The following is a 21,895-nucleotide window of genomic DNA, read 5'->3' as shown; positions in this document are numbered from 1 at the left end:
CCAGAATCAGCCCAGGTGTGCCTTCTGGCCCAAGTATCCCCTTGCAGTGGGCTTGGGGCCCTCTTTGTGCCTGTACTTCTCCCATCACAGCACTTTCCTGGATGCATTGTCATTGGGTGTGTGTCTGGTTCTCCAATTAGACTGCAAACCCCTTGAGAACAGAAATCAGGATGTGCCCACCTCTGTCTCCCTGATGGTCCCTCAAGCCTTGGCACATGCAGGCTCACAGTGAGCGGATGGAATGCATGAGCCCAGCTTTCTTAGGTTCTGAAAAGAAGCCATCATCACTTCAAGAACCACCCTCCTTTCCTGGACACTGATTAGGAAAGAGAAAAGAAAGGCATTCCAGTTCATTCCAAAAGCTTGTCTGTAGGGCAAGCTCTCTCTGGTAAGGGCTTCCCTGGTGGCTCAGATGGTAAAGAAGGCACCTGTAATATGAGTGACCCAGATTCCATCCCTGGGTCCGGAAGATCCCCTGGAGAAGGGAATGACTACCCACTCCAGTATTCTTGCCTGGAGAATCCCATGAACAGAGGAGCCTGGAGGGCTACAGTCCATGGGGTTGCAAAGAGTTGGGCACTACTGAGCGACTAACGCTTTCACTTTAGAAGCAGAGGTGACCCCATAAGTCTTGCTGGGCTGGCTGGCCTGACAGCCAGGGCTACCTGAGTCCAGTGTTAGGAGAGAGGGATGGAGGGGAGGGATGAGGGGTCATATCCTGGATGGGGCAGGACAGTGACATTAATGGGCGTGTTTGGAATGGCTCTGCTGTTGCCCTTTGCTTGGCTGGTGAACTTGTTCCCTTTCAGCCTGACACCCTGCCAGAGCTCTCTAAAGCACAGGGCTGACCCGCAATGCCCTGTCCCCATGCCCTTGAGGCCCCTTGCCCTGATAGGTCCCATGGGACAGGCAGCTCCACTCAGCCAAGGGTGTATCTGTCTTGCTCACCGGGGGATCCACAGACTCTAACATGGTACCTGGCATTTAGCAGGTGCCCAGCATGTCTTTTCATTTATTTATGTAAAAATTTTTGATCATGCCACAGGGCACACGGGTTCTTAGTTCCCTGATTAGGGATTGAACTGGTGTCCCTTTGCACTGGAAGCATGGAGTTTTAACCACTGGACCACCAGGGAAATCCCCTAATGTGTCTTATTTTGAATGTTGCAGGAATGTCAGGCCATGAGTTCCCACTTCTGATGTGGAAAGAATGGCTGCCTTAATTATCTTCTTAGAGAAACTTAAAAGGATATTTATACAGCCATGTTCATCACAGCATTATTCACGATAGTCAAATTGTGGAATCCACCCAGGTGACCACTGATGTCTGAATGGATAAACACAGTGTGGTCTATACGTGCAATGGAATATTAGCCTTAGGAGCAAAATCCTGACTCATGGTGCAACATGAATGAAGCTTGACGACATTGTTGTTCACTCACTAAGTTGTGTCTGACTCTTTGCGATTCCATGGACTGTAGCCCGCTAGGCTCCTCTGCTATGGGAAATAAGTCAGTTACAAATGGACAAATGCTGTATGATTCCACTCATGTGAGGTACCAAGAGTGTCAAATTCATAGAGACAGAAAATAGAATGGTGGTGTCCAGAGGCTATGTCCAGGGACTTCTAGAACTAACAGCAAAAAAAAAGATGCCCTTTTCATCATAGGGGACTGGAATGCAAAAGTAGGAAGTCAAGAGATACCAGGAGTAACAGGCAAGTTTGGCCTTGGAGTACAAAATGAGGCAGGGCAAAGGCTAACAGAGTTTTGCCAAGAGAATGCACTGGTCATAGCAAACACCCTCTTCCAACAACAAGAGACGACTCTACACGTGGACATCACCAGATGATCAATACTGAAACCAGATTGATTATATTCTTTGCAGCTGAAAATGGAGAAGCTCTATACAGTCAGCAAAAAAAGACTGGGAGCTGACTGTGGCTCAGATCATGATCTCCCTATTGCCAAATTCAGACTTAAATTGAAGAAAGTAGGGAAAACCACTAGACCACTCAGGTATGACCTAAATCAAATCCCTTATGATTATGCAGTGGAAGTGACAAATAGATTCAAGGAATTAGATCTGATAGAGTGTCTGAAGCACTATGGAGAGAGGTTTGTGACATTGTACAGGAGGCAGTGATCAAGACAATCCTCAAGAAAAAGGAATACAAAAAGGCAAAATGGTTGTCTGAGGAGGGCTTACATACAGCTGAGAGAAGAAGAGAAGCTAAAGGCAAAGGAGAAAAGGAAAGATAAATCAATCTGAATGCAGAGTACCAAAGAATAGCAAGGAGAGATGAGAAAGCCTTCCTCAGTGATCAATGCAAAGAAATAAAGGAAAACAATAGAATGGGACAGACTAGAGATCTCTTCAAGAAAATGAGAGATACCACGGGAACATTTCATGCAAAGATGGGCTCAATAAAGGACAGAAATGGTATGGACCTAACAGAAGCAGAAGATATTAAGAAGAGGTGGCAAGAATACACAGAAGAGGTATACAAAAAAAGATCTTCATGACCCAGATAAAACCATGATGGTGTGATCACTGGGCTAGAACCAGACATCCTGTAATGAGAATTCAAGTGGACTTTAGAAAGCATCACTATGAGCAAAGTTAGTGAACAACAGACTGGTTCCAAATAGGAAAAGGAGTACGTCAAGGCTGTATTGTCACCCTGCTTGTTTAACTTATATGCAGAGTACATCATGAGAAATGCCGGCTGGATGAAGCACAAGCTGGAATCAAGATTGGCAAGAGAAATATCAATAACCTCAGATATGCAGGTAACACCACCCTTATAGCAGAAAGTGAAGAAGAACTGAAGAGCCTCTTGATGAAAGTGAAAGAGGAGAGTGAAAAAGTTGGCTTAAAACTCAGGATCCAAAAAACTAAGATCATGGCATCCGGTCCCATCACTTCATGGCAAATAGATGGGGAAACAATGGAAACAGTGAGAGACTTTATCTTTTGGGGGCTCCAAAATCACTGCAGATGGTGACTGCAGCCATGAAATTAAGACGCTTGCTTCTTGTAGGAAAAGCTATGACCAACTTAGACAGCATATTAAAAAGCAGAGACATTACTTTGCCAACAAGGTCCGTCTAGTCAAGGCTATGCTTTTTTCAGGAGTCATGTTTGGATGTGAGAGTTGGAACTGTGAGAGCTGAAACTCCAATACTTTGGCCACCTGATGCGAAGAGCTGACTCATTTGAAAAGACCCTGATGCTGGGAAAGATTGAAGGCAGGAGGAGAAGGGGACAACAGAGGATGATGAGATGGCTGGATGGCATCACTGACTCAATGGACATGAGTTTGAGCAAGCTCTGGGAGTTGGTGATGGACAGGGAAGCCTGGCGTGCTGCAGTCCATGGGGGGGCAAAGAGTCGGACACGACTGAGCGACTGAACTGAACTGAAGTGTCCAGGGGCTGTGGGGAGGGAGAAATGAGGAATTGTTTGATAGGGACAGAGTTCCAGTTTTGCAAGATGAGAAGGATTCTGGTGATGAATGGTGGTGATGGTTGCATAACAGTGTGAATGTGCTTAATGTTACAGAATGGTACACTTAAAAAGGCTAAGGCAGTAAATTTTATGTTTTTCTGTGTTTCCAATCAAAAATGGAAAAAAGAAACTTTCTAAATTTTTTTCATTATGACGGTTATTTAGCTTTAATTTCTCAGGATGGAAAATATAAAGCATTTACCAAAAATGGAGAGGATGGTGCAGTGAGCTCATGTGCCTATCACCCGGCTCACGATCAGTGTCATTTCACCTCTCGTCCCCACTCGCTTTTCCTCTCTATTTACCTTGAAGCAAATCCCATACATCATATTGTTTCATCTGGAAATACTTCAGAATGCAGCTCTGGAAAATAAGGCCCTTTCCAAGTGGATGGACCTAGAGATTGCCATACAGAGTGTAGTAAGTCAGAAAGAGAAGAATAAGTATTGTATATTAATGCATATATGTAGAATCTGGGGGCTTCCCAGGTGGCTCAATGGTAAAGAATTTGCCTGCCAATGCAGGAGACTCAGGAGACTCAGGTTCGATCCCTGGGTCAGGAAGATCCCCTGGGGTAGGAAATGGTAACCCACTCCAGTATTCTTGCCTGGAGAATCCCATGGACGGAGGAGCCTGGTGGGCTACAGCCCATGGGGTCGCAGAGAATCGGACATGACTGAGCAACTGAGCACACACACATAAAATCTAGAAAGACGGTATAGGTAATCTTATTTGCAAAAGAGAAATAGAGACATAGAAAGAAGAGAAAAAGCGCTAAGTCGTGTCCAACTCTTGTGATCCCATGAACTGTAGCCTGCCAGGCTCCTCTGTCCCTGGGATTCTTCAGGCAAGAATACTGGAGTGGGTTGCTACTTCCTTCTCCAGGGGATCTTCCCGACTCAGGAATTGAACCCAGGTCTCCCACATTGCAGGCAGATGCTTTTACCAACTGTGCTACACAGGGCCTGTCAAGAGACATGGAAATAGAAAACAAATGTATGGACATCAAGGGGGGAAAGTGTGATAGGGTGAACTGGGGTATGGGGATTGACCTATACACACTCCTATTATGAAATAGATTACTAATGATACTAATGAGAACCTACGGTGTAGCTCAGGGAACTCTGCTCAGTGCTCTGTGGTGACAAATGGGAAGGAAATCCAAAAAGGAGGGGATATATATATATATATATATATATATATGTATAGCTGGTTCAATTTGCTGTACAGTAGAAAATAACATAACATGTAAAGCAACTATACTCCAATAAAAATTTAAAAAATTAAAAAAGAAAAAATTGTAACCTATCACTCTAACACCTAAAAACCCCAAATCAAATAATCACATTTCTAAGTATAAATACATTTCATACCTAATTATACACGTAAAACACACAGTGTCATTACATTTCTAATGGTCTCAATTTATGTTAAACATATAAACACTTATCTATTTAATGTAATATTTAGGGTATTCGTATATTAGATATTTAATGTATACTTATATTTATGTATTTAATATGTGAAAATATATACAACATGCAGTCATATGTGATTATTTTCATTTGAATCAGCATCTAAATAAGGACCACACACTGAAATTGACAAGTGTTTTTAATCTGTTCTTAAATAGGCTCTCTGAGTCTTGTTGTTTTCCTTGCAATATATTTGTCATGAAGAGTTCCCCTGATCTGGATCTTGCTGACTATGTCTCCGTGGCAGTTTCAAACCTGTTTCTCTGCTCTCTGTATTTTCTGTAAATTGGTATTTGGGTCTGAGGCTCTTCCAGATTTGAGTTCGCTGTTTTTAGTAAGATGACTTCACAGTGGTGGCGTGTTTCCCCGCTGGGCACGATACCCTCTGGTTTCTGGTTTGGGGAGGTTTGCAGCCGGTTGCCCATCATGGCCCAGACCTATTAAATCATGGGGGGCCGCCCAGTGCAGTTAGCCCAGCAATCTCCTGGCTTTATCAATTAGCTGAGATGTTTCTCCTCTATGTTTGGGCACCAGGTGATACAGTTTGCTAGGACAGGTAGAACAGATGGTCCAACCTTTCCCTTTATTTATCATCTTTTACCACCTCCTCTCCTGCCCTCTTATTTTTAACTAAGGAGGAATCTGGGGCTCCGAGGCAACGTGTGACCCAAATTCTGGGTTGCAACGCAAAGGGTCCTTTCTGGGCAAGGGCTACATCCTCACTGTGGTCACCCTTCTGCAACCCAGGAGGTGCAAGGGCAGATGTAGTGTTGGAATTGACCTTGGGCCACAGCCTTGGCCCTGTCCCCTGCATCTGGCAGACCACCCCAGCTCACTGGCTGAGTCCGGGGCATCACCCTCTTTGGTTCAGTGCAAGGGATGTTTAGGGCAGGTCCCAGCAAGCAGTGCACCCATCTCTCTCCTTACCTCCTCGATGTCCAGGCTGACTACAGTCGCTCGCTCTCAACCTTTGGTTCTGAAGAATGAGACCTTCTTTGGCCTCTTCTCCAGAGCAGCCTCACCGCGGAGGCCTGACCTCCCCTGTGAACAGCCCCCCTTATGGATGTCACAGAGACTTCTTGGTTCTCACTGTGGAAGCTGAGCTCTAATCCTTTGCTGACATTCTTCAAAACCAAGTCACGCACCAGGTACTAGCATCTAATGAAGGCATCGACTGATCATTTCTCTCTTTGTTCTTTAAATTTTCTTTTTAAAGACAGTTCATCAGTTTCATTGACTATAATTGACATGCAATAAACTGCATCCATTTGAAGTGTACACCTTAACAATGAACTGATAATTTATGGAGCACCTTGTACGTATCAGGTACTTGCCCTGCAGCCTGTGGGAGTAGAGAGCTTCGATATCAGACAACCTGGGTCAGAATCTTGGTTGGAATTCCAATTACCAGCCATGTGACCTTGGGCCACTTGTGTCATTAAGGTGAGGCTGGGTTCTCACCTGTGACACCTCTTGGGGGTAGATTGGATATTATTCTCAAATTTTCATTTCCTCCTAAAACAGGATGATATATCCATGCTCTTTGCCATGTGAGTTTGTGGTACACCTCCCACTGCAGTCGCCAGAGTATAATCCCCAGCCTGCTGAAGTGCGGGTTCGGCCATGTGACTTGCCTTGGCCAGTTTGACATTAGTGGATGTGACCAAAGCACCAGCTTGATAAATCGTTGAGTTTGGGGCTTGGTTGCCTGAGCTTCTGCCACATGCTACAAGGCAAAATGTCCCATGTAGCTGATGGTTCTAGAAGGAGACACTCATGCAGCTGACCTGAATCTGACCCGTGGACTGGAGCTAAATCAAGCTGACCCACAGAATGAAGCAGCGTCACCCGGCTTGACCCACAGGCCTATGAGAGAGGAAGAGAAATTGTGGCAAGCCTCTGGATTGGTGGGGCAGTTTGTTACACAGCAGGATTGAAGCAGAAAGCTGACTAATCCGCACGTATGATCACAGAATATACTACACAGGATTGCAGTGTGGATTAAATGGGATAATATATTTAAATAACTTGATATAGTAAAATATTCATTATAGTCTGGCATGTAGTAACTCCATGAAATATTAGATATTATTATTAACGAAAATTTTTCTTATGTAAAAATAAGTGTGTTTCTCAGTGTACAACATGATATGCTAGTACATTTATTTAATCCTTTGGGTTATTTTTTCTTTTCTAAGCCTTGAAACACAGAGTAACTGTGTTGCTTATGGAAGCACAGACCCACAGTTCACAGCTTGTGGTATAGATCACAGAATCAAAAAGTTAGCATTCAGATCCTAAAGCCCCTCGAGTTGACACCCACGCTCACTCAGTGCAGAGACCCTGGCATCCTGTCCATCTCTGGGGGTTGCTCAGCCTCTGCTTGAAAACTTCTAATGATAGAGAGCTCCCTGCTTTACATAACAGCCTGTTTGATTTTTTAATTAAAAGAAAATTTTGGCCACACTCCATGGCATGTGGGATCTTAGTTCCCTGACCAGGGATCAAACCTGTGCCCCTTGGAGTAAAAGCATGGGGTCTTCACCACTAAACTGCCAGGGAAGTCCCCAGCCTGTTTAATTTTCGAATTTTCCGTATGGTGAAGAGGATTCTCTCTTTGCCCTGATGCAGGATGACTCTTGGGCAGGGCTGAAAATTGTCAATAGGTTACTAACAGCAAGAGTTTAGGCACTAGGGTCAGAGCTGGGTTTCAATTCTAAGTCTCACACTTTGTGCTTTGTGACCTTGGGCAAGTGTACTCACCTCTCTGAGCCTCAGTGTCCTTCTCTGTTAAATCAGGTAAAGAGATGATAAAAAAAAAATTCACCTCCCAGGCTGTTGTCAGATGAAATGAGAGACACCCAGCAGGTCAGCAGAGGAGCGCATATGGAGGTTTGTATTTAAACCAAGGTTCCTAGGATACAAAGGTTCGCTCTTGCTACGCAGGAGTTGTTCCCTCATCTCTCCCTCTCATTTTATGTTTCCTTTCTCTAATTTTTAACATCTCCCATGACTGCCCAGGTTGTTCTGGATGAGACACGGAGAAGCTGTCAGTTAGCTGAGGTGCCCCCAGGGCCACGTTAGAGCCTCATGAGTGAGTGAAAATCGCTCAGTTGTGTTTGACTCTTTGTGACCCCATGGACTGTAGCCTGCCAGGCTTGTCTGTCCATGGGATTCTCCAGGCAAGAGTACTGGAGTGGGTAGCCTATCCTTTCTCCAGGGGATCTTCCTGACCCAGGAATCGAACCGGGGTCTCCTGCATTGCAGGCAGATTCTTTACCAGCTGAGCTACCAGAGAAGCCCCGTTGAGCCTCACGGTTGTGTATTAAATTCCCGGTATGTGCCAGGCAGGACGCTGAATGTTGCAGCAAACCCTCTGCCCTCATGGAGCCCTGTTGTGGAGGTGGCGGGGAGATGCACATGAAACCAACCAACACAGCACTGAAGGCAAGTGTCACGGAGAGAACTAGGCAGGAAAGGGCAGGGGTGGGGAAGCCTTGGGGAATTTAGCCTTAGGTGACACTAGGAGCAACGCGGTCTCTGGAACAAGGAAGGGGAGCGTCCTTGTCTACTCCCCCAGCTCAGTGCTGTTCTGTGCTGAGCATCGGCTGCCCCTCACGGGCGTCAGAGCGAAGGGGCAGATGTCCAGAGAGGGCTGACCTGGATGGTGCAGGGACAAGGAACTGTGTCGCCTTAGTAATCATAGGAACGGCCGCCACCTACTAAGGCAGGTACTGGGCTCCGGGGGCTACATGCATTTTCTAAATGATTCTCACAGTCAGGTCCACAGATAGTCTTATCCTCACCCACAGGGATGCTGATGGAGACTCGGTGTGGCATGAACTGCCCGGTCCACAGCAAGGAGGAGAAGAGGCAGGATCAGAGCCCAGGTCTCCTGGGCTTGGAGCTGAAGCTTGGAATCTGTGTGTGAAGCTGTGGTGGCATCCGTCCATTTTGTGATGTCAGTGGCCCGTGGTGGTCAGTTTCAGGCTACCGAAGGAAATGTGGTGGGGACAGACGTGACAGGACTTGGCATTGGACGAGGCGAAGAGGAGCCACGGGCTTCAGATCCCTGCAGTTACAAAGATGAAGGGTCCCCGGGAGGCTTGCGGACCCCTGGGAATCCAAGCCTGGACCTGACTTTCCTTTACAGATGTTAACTGAGGTCCAGCCTGTTCTAGGCTCCGGGGCGGGGTGGGGGGGACCTCTGCTTTCATGGTGGCTCAGTCTGGGAACATTGGTCTCAGCAGTGGTCCCCAGTCACTGTCCATTGCAGTGGGCTGTCTCCAAGGTCAGGAAAGGACAGGAGGCATCGGGAGGCAGGGCCTTGTCACAGTGAAGGGCGTGGTGCCGGACCCGCTCGCGCGCGCGCACACACCGTGCCAACCCCAAGCACGTGTGATCCTGGTTGTGACGTCCTCCCGCTCTGGACCTCAGTTTCTCCCTTAGTCAAATGCAGAGCGGGGAGCCAGGGGTTCTGAGGTCCTGGAGGCTTGGACCTCCCTCCATCGAAGCTGCTGCGTGTGGAAGCCCAGCCCTACGTGGGGACGTGGGGACGTGGGGACACGGGGCTCCTGCCTGCACGTGTTTCCCTGCCTCTCCTCCCCAGGCAGTGCTATTTAAAGTGACGGTGGTTTGGCTCGCTCGTTTTTAAAAAACCATTCCCGTACTCGAGCCGAGTTCCACAAGGCCAGCTGTCACCACTAAAAATGTCTATCGTGTGACAGCCACCAGTGAGGAGATGGGAGGAGGCAGGGGGCCCCGGATGGGACCACAGTGTGGCTGGATAAAAAAAAAAAAAGTAAAAAAAAACTCCCACCAAAAACCAGCACTGCAAAGAAGAGACAAAAGCTGGGAGGGGGCTGCTCTTTCCTCTCTATCTAGCTTCCTTTGCCAGATCCTCGCAGCCCTGCTGGTGGCAGCAGGCACTACGTCCCCGTGGGGACAGGTGGGGAGGGGGGTTTAGGGTCCTGGCACGTGGGCTGTCAGCCCCAGCCCCTCCCCACGCCCGGCTTGGTGAGCACGGTGCCCCTGCAGGTCCTCCCAGCCCTCCTCCATCTGTGCCTCCCCACACCCTCATCCCACTCCCACGGGAAACGGAAGAAGCCGTTCGTCCAAGGCTGCCGTCCATGGGAGCGGATGCAGGGCTTCCCATGGGAGGGAAGGAGACGTTTGACGAGCCCCTCCTGGGTCAAACGCTTCCGTGGGTGATTTTTCAAGTGACTCGGTGTTCACAATAAACTTGAAGAGGAGCCTCCGTCCCCCTTATTTTCCTGATAGGGAAAGGGAGGATCCCTGGGCTGAGCACCTGCCTAAGGCAGCGTGTTAGGGGATGGGAGCACAGGTCAGCTGGGTGAGGGGCCTGGCTTAGGGCACTCTTATAATGTGTGAGCAAGCGATTCTCTGGCCTCAACCTCCCCAGCTGTGAAATGGGGCAATAGCACAATTGCCAAAGATGTGGGGGTGAAATAAAACCAGGCATATCCAATAGTGGGTAAGGTGACTCAGGCATAGAATGTCCTGGAAGGTCGAGAGCTGGGACAGGATCCAGCTTCTAGAAGTCAAGATCCTTCCACTGCACATTTGTAGCCTCTCAAGGCAGCTAGAAACAGGGCCTGGAGGAGCCGAGGGGGTGGATGGGGAGTATGAGACGGTCACTCCGTGCTCTCCCAGTCCCCAACACCTAGGTGTGGCCCTTTGGTCCCTTGTGGGGGAGGCTGTGAGCTTCCTGATCACGAATCTGAAGCTGTAACTTCTCTGATGGGGGCTCCTGTCTAGATGTCCTACAGCAGGAAGCGGGGCAGGCGAGCAGAGGCCCACACCGAAAGAGAATTTTCGAAAAGAGAAAGGAAATGATATAATTATTGGAGAAAACCTCCAAAGAAGATTTTTGTGTCTCTGGAACTGCTTCCTTCTGATCTGCTCAGGGCTCTCTTCTTCCTACTCAAAGAAAGAGACTCAGGTAAGTCATTTACACTTTAGTGTAGTTATAGTTGTTACCACATATGGCATAACTCCTCTATGCCAGTAGCTCTTCTAGGTGTTTTCCTCTTAAAAGGTTTTGCTTGTCCTTCTGTTAAAAGATGTGTCCATCTATTAACAGATCTTTTAGACGTTCATTTCTTTATTCACTCAACAAGCATTTACTGAGTACCAGTGTTGTACCAGGTTCAATACTGGGTGTGACATCAGCCAGCCCTGGACAGTGTGCGGAGGTGTACACAGCTGGACAGGTAAGCAACTCTGATGATTTCCACTCTTCCCCTCTGGGATCTATGACACACTTCTGACCCTGAGGCAAGATACGGCCCCCTGCTCACAGGGTGACATTGCAGTGGGGGAGATACACAATAATCAGCCGATAAATATTTAAAATGATGGTAGTCAAAGACAGGATTATGAATAAAAATAAAGCTGATGAGGGGATGAGAGTGATGGAAAGGAGATAGTTTATTAAGGCTGGTCAGGGAGAACCTCTCTAAAAAAGTAATTAAAATTTTTTAAAATTTATTTATATATTTTATTTTTGGCTGCACTGCACAGCTTGTGAGATCTTAGTTCCTTGACCAGGGGTTGAACCCAGGCCCTTGGCAGTGAAACCTGGAGTCCTAACCTGTGGACTGCCAGGGAATTCCCTAAAAATGTATTTATTAAAAATTTTTTTTTCAAGTTTTGAGGTCGCTTTTATCTTAGGTAGTAGTTTACACTTTTTAAAAAATTGAATGAAAGCACCTTTAAATTCTGTAGTGCTTTACAGTTTTCAAGTTTCACATACATGATTTCATACAATCCCATAATAATCCCTTTCTCCCTTACACTTACATTGCCTCTCTCCTTCCCCTCTGCCCACGGATAACCACTATTTTGTTCTCTATGTCTGTGAGTTTGGTTCTTTTTTGTCTTATTCACTGGTTTGTTATATTTTTTAGATTGTGTGTATCACACAGTATTAGTCTTTCTCTGTCTGACTTATTTCACCTAGCATGACGCCTTTCAAGTCTGTCCAAGTCGCTGCAAATGGCAAAATTTCATTCTTTTTTATGGCTGCATAATATTCCGTGGTATACGTGTGAGTGTGTGTGTTGCGTGCTTGCTAAATCGCTTCAGTTGTGTCCAACTTTGTGTGACCCTATGGACTGTATCCTGCCAGGATCCTCTGTCCATGGGATTCTCCATGAAAGAATACTGGAGTGGGTTGCCATGCCCTCCTCCAGGGGATCTTCCTAATCCAGAGATCAAACCCATATCTCTTAAGTCTCCTGCATTGGCAGGTGGGTTCTTTACCACTATCGCCACTTGGGAAGCTTATGTATGTGTGTGGGTGTATATATACATACACACACAACAATTTCATCCACCTGTTGATGGACACTATGGTTGCTTCCGTATCTTGGCAGTTGTAAATAATACTGCTATGAGCATACACATCTTTTCAAGTTAGTGTGTTCATTTTTGGACATTGTACACCCAGAAGTAGAATTGCTGGTCATGTGGTGGTTCTTTTTAGTTTTTTTCAGAAACCTCCATATTACTTTCCGCAGTAGCTGCACCCATTTACATTCTCACCAACAGTGTAAGAGGGTTCCCTTTTTTCCGTATCCTCACCACCATTTGCTATTTGTGTTCTTTTTGATGATAACCATTCTGCTAGGTGTGGGGTGATATCTCAGGGTAGTTTTGGTTTGCATTTCCCTGATGATTAGCAATGTTGAGCATCTTTTCATGTGTCTGTTGGCCATCTGTATTTCCTCCTGGAGAAATGTCTATTCAGTTCCTCTGCCCATTTTTTATTTTATTTTATTTTATTTTTTGATGTTAGGTTGTATGAGCTGCTTATATATATTGAATATCATTGGAAAAGACCCTGTTGCTGGGAAAGATTGAAGGCAGGAGGAGAAGGGGACGACAGAGGATGAGATGGTTGGATGACATCACCAGTTCTACAGACATGAGTTTGAGCAAGCTCTGGGAGTTGGTGATGGACAGGGAAGTCTGGTGTGCTGCATTCCACGGGGTGGCAAAGAGTTAGACATGACTGAGCGACTGAATTGACTGATTAACCCCTTATTTGTCATATCATTTGCAAAATCTTCTCTCACTCAGCAAGCTGTCTTTTCATTTTTTTTCGATGAAAAAAGTGGTGACTCTTTTTAAAGAAGTATCCATCCATTTATTTAGACTTTTTTGGGTGAGTATATAAAACATTTATGTGGTTCAAAGTCCAGAATAGATTTCTTATCTGCCTGGTTCCCTGTCCCAGTAATCACTGTTCTTAGTTTTCAAAGAAGTTTTCAGTTTCTTTTGGTAGATACAATCATACCTTGGAGATATTATAAATTTGGTTCTAGACCACAGCAATAAAGTAAATGTTGCAATAAAGAGAGTCACACTTGTTTTTTTAAAAATTATTTATTTATTTGATATTTGACTGCACTGGGTCTCTGTTGCTAGGCTGGCTTTTCTCTACTTGCGGTGCGCGGGCTTCTCATTGCCATGGTTTCTCTTGTTGTGGACCACAGGCTCTAGGGTATGTGGGCTTCAGTAGTTGCGGCTCTCGGGCTCTAGAGCTCAGGCTCAGTAGTTGGAGTGCACAGGCTTAGCTGCTCCTTAGCTTGTGGGATCTTCCTGGACCAGAAATTGAACCCATGTCTCCTTCATTGGCAGGCAGATTCTTTACCACTGAGCCACCAAGGAAGCCCGAGTCATAAGTAATGATTTGTTTCCCAGTGCATATAAAAGTTATATTTACACTATAACATAGTCTATTAAGTGTGCAATAGCATTGTGTCTAAAAAAACCCTCAAAGTATACACCTTAGTTTAAAAAACTTTGTTGCCAAAAAAAATGCTAACCATCACCTGAGCCTTCAGTGAATCATAATTTTTTTTTTTTTTTTGCTGTTTTTGAAATATTTCAAAGACCAAAATGTGACACAGAGATGTGAAGTGAGCCAATGCTGTAGGAAAAATGGCACCAAGAGATTTGCTTGACGCAGGGGTGCCACAAAGCTTCAATGTGTAAAAAATACCGCATCTGCGAAGTGCAATAAATGGAAGCCTGGTAAAACGAGGTGTGCCTGTTGGAACAAATGTAAATAGTTTCTTCAAACGAAAAAAGTCAGCACACAATGGGTACTAACGATTGGACTGGGGCCTGGATGGAAGGAGCCCAGCCAGGGAGAGTTCCTGGGCAGGGCAGGCCCGTGAGCCAGGGGCCGGGTGATGCGTGCGGCTGAGTGCACAGACAAGGACAGCATCTCAGTGGTCCAGGGTGAGAAAGAAGGCGACTGGCCAGGATGCCCCTGCACGTTGTCAGTCGGGGTGTGACCTGATGGAACACAGATTTTAATAGGATCCCTCTTGCTGCTCTGGGGGTGAAGGCAGGTGCAGGGAGACTGTTGGGAAGTGGAGAACTGGTGCCCAAGAGTCATGGTTCATGGAGTGTTGAGTGTGCACATGTATTTTCCATCAATACCCCTGGGAGCAGGTGCTATTATTACCTTCCCTGTGCAGATGAAAGAACTGCGGCCCAGAGAGGTTAATTAGCCTGTGGAAGGTCACACAGGCGGTGAGGTGCCAAGGTGGGACAGAAGCTCAGGTCATCTGAGTGGGGCACCTGAGCTTTTAAACCCTGCACCCACTGGCTGGGTGGGGCACCAGTAGAAGGTCGAAGGCCACGCAGCAGGGAAGGGGTGAAGGTGAGACCTGCCATCATGTCTGCCAGGCTGTCCATCCATACAGCATCGGGCAGTGATGCCCTGCCGGACCCATTGCCCAAGAGTCACCTGGGTAGTTGGTTAAATGCAGATTCCTGGGACTGGGCTCAGACGGACAGAATCAGAATCTCTGGAGTGGGGCCTGGGAACCTGCATTTTAAACCAGAAATTTCCCTCCTTTTTCTCTTCCCAGCCCTTGTGGGCATCCTGAAATCTGGGAACTCAGTTGCTCACTCAGCTCATGTATTTCCTCTCTGGGGTCTAAGCCCAGCCCAGCCTCTCAGGGAGGACGGGCGGCAATGTCTGGGCCGGTCCCTGCGGGTCAAGGTGGAGTTCTGGGCCTGGTATCGCCTCTATCCCAAAGCTGATCCTCGGTGGTGGGAACTGCCAGCCCTGTCCGCCTTGGAGTGCAGTCCCTGCCCCTGCGAATGATCCTTCTTCTAGCCTCGCCTCCCCCACCTCGAACCCTCAAGGGCAGGGACCCCCCACCCTCACTCAGCTTTGAACTCCACCCCAGCATAGAACCTGGAGCCCTGTAGGATTGGGTCAAGCATCCTTGAAATGGACCAGGGCTCCTGGGCCTGTGTGTACAGCCCGTCGCCACCTACCTGGTGACTTTAACATCCCCGACCTGCAGGCTGAGTTTCCTCTACAGGGAAACTGGCGCACCCAGGCGTCAACACACCCACCTTTTCCTGTTCTGTGCTGCTGCCCTCTGATGCCCCTGCCCACTGGGCACACACCTGCCTTGTCTCTAGGGCTCAGGACTCAACTGAGGCCTCTGGGCTGAGCTCAGTCCTCTGGAACTCCCCGTTTCCCCCATCTGTGTTGGGGGTCGCTTGATCTAGAGTGGGGGGCAGCAGGCTCACAGTCGGAGACAGGAGGACCACGGGCTGTGGGTGTCCTGGCAGGGGCAGAGCTGGCCTGGACCCAGGTTTTGGGTTCCTGTCACTCTGCTCTTTCCCCTTCTTTCTGAGTTAACTTGAGGGGCACATGTTTCCCCTCTCTAAACCGAGACCTGTCACTGTATGGTATCTCTTTGCACTTCAGTCTCATCTGTTGAAATGAGGTCAGTGTGGTGTCACTTGTGCATGACGTGGTATGGAGAAGTTTTGGCCTAGGCCAGGCACCCGTCAGTGCTCCAAAGATGGAGCTGTTATCCCTGTTGTCAGGGCCTTGGGTTCCTGGGGCCCCTGGAGAGAAGGCGCATCAGATGCTCTGGAAGTCCCACACCCCAGGTTAAGTGGATTGATGTGGTCTTGAGGCCAGGAAGTGGCAAAACCTCACTGAAGCCCAGACTCTCTTACCCAGAGCCTGTGTTTCTTACTAAGGGTCTAGAATCAGAAGGAACCTCCTTATCCCTCCCTCCCTCCCTCCATCCCTCCAGCCGTCCCTTCATCTCTCCATCCATCTATCCATCCCTCTTTCCATCCATCCATCCCTCTTTCCATCCATCCATCCCTTCACCCATCCATCCATCCTTCTAGCCATCCCTCTAGCCATCCCTCCATCTCTCTATCACTCCATCCACCCATCCCTCCTCCCACCTCTCCATCCATCCAGATCCATCTATCCATCCCTTTATCTATCCATCCATTCATCCATCCCTGCATCCCTCCTTCCATCCCCTCATCTCTGTCTGCATCCATCCATTCATTCATTTGGCAAATGTTTATTGAGTGCCCAATGTATGCCATTTCAGTGGCCTTCTCGCCGTGGCAACCTATGACCCTGAGCCAGCCACACTCTGCATGTGGTGAGGGGCTGATGAGATACTGTGTTGTCTGAGTCCCAGGCCAAGGCCAACCTTTTATTTCCTGTCTAGGTGGGTGGACCCTGGAGAGGTTCCAAAGACTGACTCCCCCTGGAGCCAGAGAGGGTGTGGGGACCTCTCTTCATTCAGGATGGACTTTGAGTTTATCTGCTGGTTCCTTTGTGTGTTCATTCGGACACTCATCACTTCTTCATCTGTGCATTTACAGTTAATTCTCAGCCCAAATATTTCCCCGGCATACTGTGTGTGCCGGGCTGGGAAGCCACAAGTCACAGAGCATCCCTGGGCCTCGCTCCTGGGAGGAAAGCAGGGACGCCTCTAGATGGCAACTTCTCAGGTCAAGGGTTCTGCAGGGTGCGGGAACCCCAGTTGCCCCCTGCCTCCCATGGGGCAGGGCAGGCTTCACAACAGGAGGTGATATTGGGCTTGAAATCCTTGTAGAATAAACAAGGGACTGCCTGGTGCCCGCCTGAGTGATGAGAAGCCACCAGGGCCCAGGGACACTTTGGCCATGGTGAGTAGAGGAGCATCGGACTTTACTTCCATCACTAGTCACACCAACAACTGGGAGTTGTTTTCGCTTTGGCTCTGTCTCTTCATTCTTTCCGGAGTTACTTCTCCACTCTTCTCCAGTCGCGTATTGGGCACCTACCGACCTGGGGAGTTCATCTTTCAGCATCATATCTTTTTGCCTTTTCATCCTGTTCATGGGGTTCTCAAGGCAGGAATACTGAAGTGGTTTGCCATTCCCTTCTCCAGTGGACCACGTATTGTCAGAACTCTCCACCACGACCCGTCCGTCTTGGGTGGTGCTACACGGCTCGGCTCATAGTCACACTGAGTTAGACAAGGCTGTGGTCCACGTGATCAGTTTGGTTAGTTTTCTGTGATTGTGGTTTTCAGTCTGTCTGCCCTCTGAGGGAGAAGGGTAAGAGGCTTACGGAAGCTTCCTGATGGGAGAGACTGACTGTGGGGGAGACTGGGTCCTGTTCTGATGGGCAGGGCCATGCTCAGTAAATCTTTAATCCAATTTTCTATTGATGAGCAGGGCTGTGTTCCCCCGCTGTTGTTGACCTGAGACCAAACTGTGGTGGAGGAAATGAAGATAATGGTGACCTCCTTCCAAAGGTCCCATACGTGCACTGCCGCACTCAGTATTCCTGACCCTGCAGCAGGCCACCACTGACCCACGCCTCCACCGGAGACTCCTGGACACTCATGGGCAAGTCTGGGTCAGTCCCTCATGGGGTCACTGCTCCTTTCTCCTGGGTCCTGGTGTGCACAAGGTTTGTTTGTGCCCTCCAAGAGTCTGTTTCCCGAGTCCTGTGTAAATTCTGGCAGCTCTATGGTGGGGTTAATGGTGACCTCCTCCAAGAGGGCTTATGCTATACCCAGGCCTACTGCACCCAGAGCCCCTGCCCCTGCGGCAGGCCACTGCTGACCCGTACCTCCTCAGGAGACACTCAAACACTCAAAGGCAGGTCTGGCTCAGTCTCTGTGGGGTCTCCTGGTGTGCACAAGGTTTTGTTTGAGCCCTCTGAGCATCCCTGGCAGGTATGGGGTATGATTCTTAATGCCATTTCACCCCCTCTTACCATCTTGCTGGGGCTTCTCATTTGCCCTTGGTTGTGGGATATCTTTTTTTGGTGGGATCCAACATTCTCTAGTCGATGGTTGTTCAGCAGTGAGTTGTAATTTTGGAGTTCTCGCAGAAGATGAGCACACGTCCTTCTACTCTGCTATCTTGTAAGATCTAACTCAGATGACCATTATGTCTACTACTGTGGGCAAGAATCCCTTAGAAGAAATGGAGTAGCCATCATGGTCAACAAAAGAGTCCAAAATGCAGTACTTGGATGCAATCTCAAAAATGACAGGATGATCTCTGTTCGTTTCCAAGACAAACTATTCAATATCACAGTAATCCAAATCTATGCTCCGACCAGTAATGCTGAAGAAGCTGAAGTTGAACAGTTCTGTGAAGACCTACAAGACCTCCTAGAACTAACACCCAAAAAAGATATCTTTTTCATCATAGGGGATTGGAATGCAAAAGTAGAAAGTCAAGAGATCCCTGGAGTAAAAGCAAATTTGGCCTTGGAGTACAAAATGAAGCAGGGCAAAGGCTAACAGAGTTTTGCCAAGAGAAGGCACTGGTCATAGCAAATACCCTCTTTTGACAACAGAAGAGAAGATTCTGCACATGGACATCACCAGATGGTCAACCCCGAAATCAGATTGATTACATTCTTTGCAGCCAAAGATGGAGAAGCTCTATACAGTCAACAAAAACAAGACTGGGAGCTGACTGTGGCTCAGATCATGAACTTCTTATTGCAAAATTCAGACTTAAATTGAGGAAAGTAAGGAAAATCACTAGGCCTTTCAGGTATAACCTAAATCAAATCACTTACAATTATACAGTGGAAGTGACAAATAGATTCAAGGAATTAGATCTGATAGACAGAATGTCTGAAGAACTATGAACAGAGGTTTGTGACATTGTATAGGAGGCAGTGATCAAGATCATCCCCAAGAAAAAGAAATGCAAAAAGGCAAAATGGTTGTATGAGGAGGCCTTACAAATAGCTGAGAAAAGAAGAGAAGCTAAAGGCAAAGGAGCAAAGGAAAGATATACCCATTTGAATGTAGAGTTCCAAAGAATAGCAAGGAGAGATAAGAAAGCCTTCCTCAGTGATCAGTGCAAAGAAATAGAGGAAAACAATAGAATGGGAAAGACTAGAGATCTCTTCAAGAAAATTAGAGATACCAAGGGAACATTTCATGCAAAGATGGGCTCAATAAAGGACAGAAATGGTATGGACCTAACAGAAACAGAAGATATGAAGAAGAAGTGGCAAGAATACACAGAAGAACTATACAAAAAAGATCTTCATGACCCAGATAACCACGATGGTGTGACCACTGGACTAGAGCCAGACATCCTGGAATGCGAAGTCAAGTGGGCCTTAGGAAGTATCACTACAAACAAAGCTAGTGGAGGTGATGGAATTCCAGTTGAGCTATTTCAAATCCTGAAAGATGATGCTGTGAAAGTGCTACACTCAATATGCAAGCAAAATTTGGAAAACTCAGCATTGGCCACAGGACTGAAAAGGTCAGTTTTCATTCCAATCCCAAAGAAAGGCAATGCCAAAGAATGTTCAAACCACTGCACACTTGCACTCACCTCACACGATAGCAAAGTAATGCTCAAAATTCTCCAAGCCAGGCTTTAGCAATATGTGAACCGTGAACTTCCAGATGTTCAAGCTGGATTTAGAAAAGACAGAGGAATCAGAGGTCAGATTGCCAACATCCGTTGGATCATCGGAAAAGCAAGAGAGTTCCAGAAAATCATCTACTTCTGCTTTATTGACTCTGCCAAAGCCTTTGATTGTGTGGACTACAACACACTGTGGAAAATTCTGAAAGAGATGGGAATACCAGACCACCTTACCTGCCTCCTGAGAAATCTGTATGCAGGTCAAGAAGCAACCGTTAGAACTGGACATGGAACAACAGACTGGTTCCAAATTGGGAAAGGGTACATCAAGGCTGTGTATTGTTACTCTGCTTATTTAACTTATATGCAGAGAACATCATGCAAAATGCCGGGCTGGATGAAGCACAAGCTAGAATCAAGATTTCCAGGAGAAATATCAATAACCTCAGATGTGCAGATGATACCACCCTTCTGACAGAAAGTGAAGAAGAACTAAAGAACTTCTTGATGAAAGTGAAAGAGGAGAGTGAAAAAGTTGGCCTAAAGCTAACTCAACATTCAGAAAACTAAGATCATGGCATCCGGTCCCATCACTTCATGGCAAATAGACGGGGAAACAATGGAAACAGTGTCAGACTTTCTTTTCTTGGGCTGCAAAATCACTGCAGATAGTGACCACACCTATGAAATGAAAAGATGCTTACTCCTTGGAAGAAAAGTTATGACCAACCTAGACAGCATATTAAAAAGCAGAGATATTGCTTTGCCAGCAAAGGTCCATAGAGTCAAGGCTATGGTTTTTCCAGTAGTCATGTATGATGTGAGAGTTGGACTATAAAGAAAGCTGAGTGCTGAAGAATTGATGCTTTTGAACTGTGGTGCTGGAGAAGACTCTTAAAAGTCCCTTGGTCTGCAAGGAGATCCAACCCGTCCATCCTAAAGGAAATCAGTCCTGAATATTCATTGGAAGGACTGATGTTGAAGCTGAAGCTCCAATACTTTGGCCACCTGATGCGAAGAGCTGACTCACTGGAAAAGACCCTGATGCTGGGAAAGATTGAAGGCAGGAGGAGAAGGGAACAACAGAGGATAAGGTGGTTCGATGACATCACCAAGTCGATGGACATGAGTTTGAGCAAGCTCCGGGAGTTGGTGATGGACAGGGAAGCCTGGTGTGCTGCAGTCCATGGGGTGCAAAGAGTCGGACACGGCTGAGTGACTGAACTGTCTGACTGAGTAGAGGAGAGAGGGCCCATGGAAGGGGCGGGGCCGGGAGGTTAACTGAGGCAGACTAACTGGGTTCAGGGATTCCTGTAGGGGCTCAGGGGCCCAGGGCTGGCAGCTGTGACTGAGTGGACCAGAGGCCTGGAGGCCCAGAGGAGTCTGCAGCGGCCAGGAGCTCATGGAGGCCTGGGGCCACCCAGCTCTGATTCTGTCCCCTGATGGGGGCCCCCTCTGCTGCTGGGCCTAAGGGCTCATGTGTGGTCCAGGCAGGCCCCTCCGTTGTTCCAGGGCACCAGCCTACTGTCCTTTCCCAAGGATCTCTGCTCTGGGGTGGGGCAGGACAGGACAGGGAGGCCGCCTGGAGGAGAGGGCGGCCAGGAGCCACTTGGCGACAGCCGCAGCCCCCCTCTTCTCTGGGTGCTCCCCGAAATCTTGAAATAAATTAGGCAGAATCAAAATCAGACTCTCTTCATCAGGAGAAATTACTCATTTCAAATATTTGCAGCCGCTTGAACTGAAATTTAGCGAGATGAGGACTTACTTAGATGAATAATCTGGGGCCTTTTCAAAGACAGTTTTTACTCAGCAATTTTCCTGATTCCAGAGCCCCATTCCCATCAGGAGCTACCCTCCTGCCTTCTCTCCCGGGCTCCTTCCTTGCACCCCCAATCCTGGCCTGTTTCTCCTCCTTTTCAGATCTTTTCTCCCCCTTGATTTCATTTGCTACATCTGCAAATATTCTCTGAGCACCTCCTCCTGCCTGGCTCCGAGCTTGGCCCGAGGGCCCAAGGTGACAGGCTGGTCTAGCCCCCAACCCCAGGGAGCAGTTGGGTCTTCTTGGTTCAGGACTGGCCCTACCCACAGGCAGGGTATCCACCCGTTATTTGTCCTGTGTGGCACTTCTTAATGTTTGGAGAACATTCTTTTCCACGCTTTTTAAAAAGAAAGCTTACATAACCACCTCTCTGGAG

At 47.5% G+C, this 21,895-nt stretch overlaps 2 long non-coding RNA genes across 2 annotated transcripts in view; one reads left to right on the top strand and one right to left on the bottom strand.

Annotated features, from left to right (window-relative positions):
- Window positions 1-5,106: 5,106 nt before the first annotated feature.
- On the bottom strand, window positions 5,107-9,273 carry LOC145503743 (uncharacterized). Its single transcript, XR_014051720.1, has 3 exons — window positions 8,792-9,273; window positions 5,913-6,851; window positions 5,107-5,422 (listed from the first exon to the last, which is right to left on the bottom strand). It is a non-coding gene; the product is annotated as an uncharacterized LOC145503743 (long non-coding RNA).
- A 124-nt stretch (window positions 9,274-9,397) lies between these two features.
- The window catches only part of LOC145503746 (uncharacterized), a 59,179-nt gene continuing 46,681 nt past the window's right edge, over window positions 9,398-21,895 (top strand). The window contains exons 1-2 of the long non-coding RNA XR_014051723.1: window positions 9,398-10,001; window positions 10,764-10,947. This is a non-coding gene — a long non-coding RNA (uncharacterized LOC145503746). The remainder of the gene's footprint in view (window positions 10,002-10,763; window positions 10,948-21,895) is intronic.

The sequence above is a fragment of the Giraffa tippelskirchi genome, chromosome 4 (genome assembly GCF_054371585.1).
Source record: "Giraffa tippelskirchi isolate mGirTip1 chromosome 4, T2T-mGirTip1v1.2.pri, whole genome shotgun sequence".
In the NCBI taxonomy this organism is placed as follows: Eukaryota; Metazoa; Chordata; class Mammalia; order Artiodactyla; family Giraffidae; genus Giraffa; species Giraffa tippelskirchi.
Note: the sequence above shows the minus strand (reverse complement) of the source record. Positions and strands in the feature narration are given on the sequence as shown.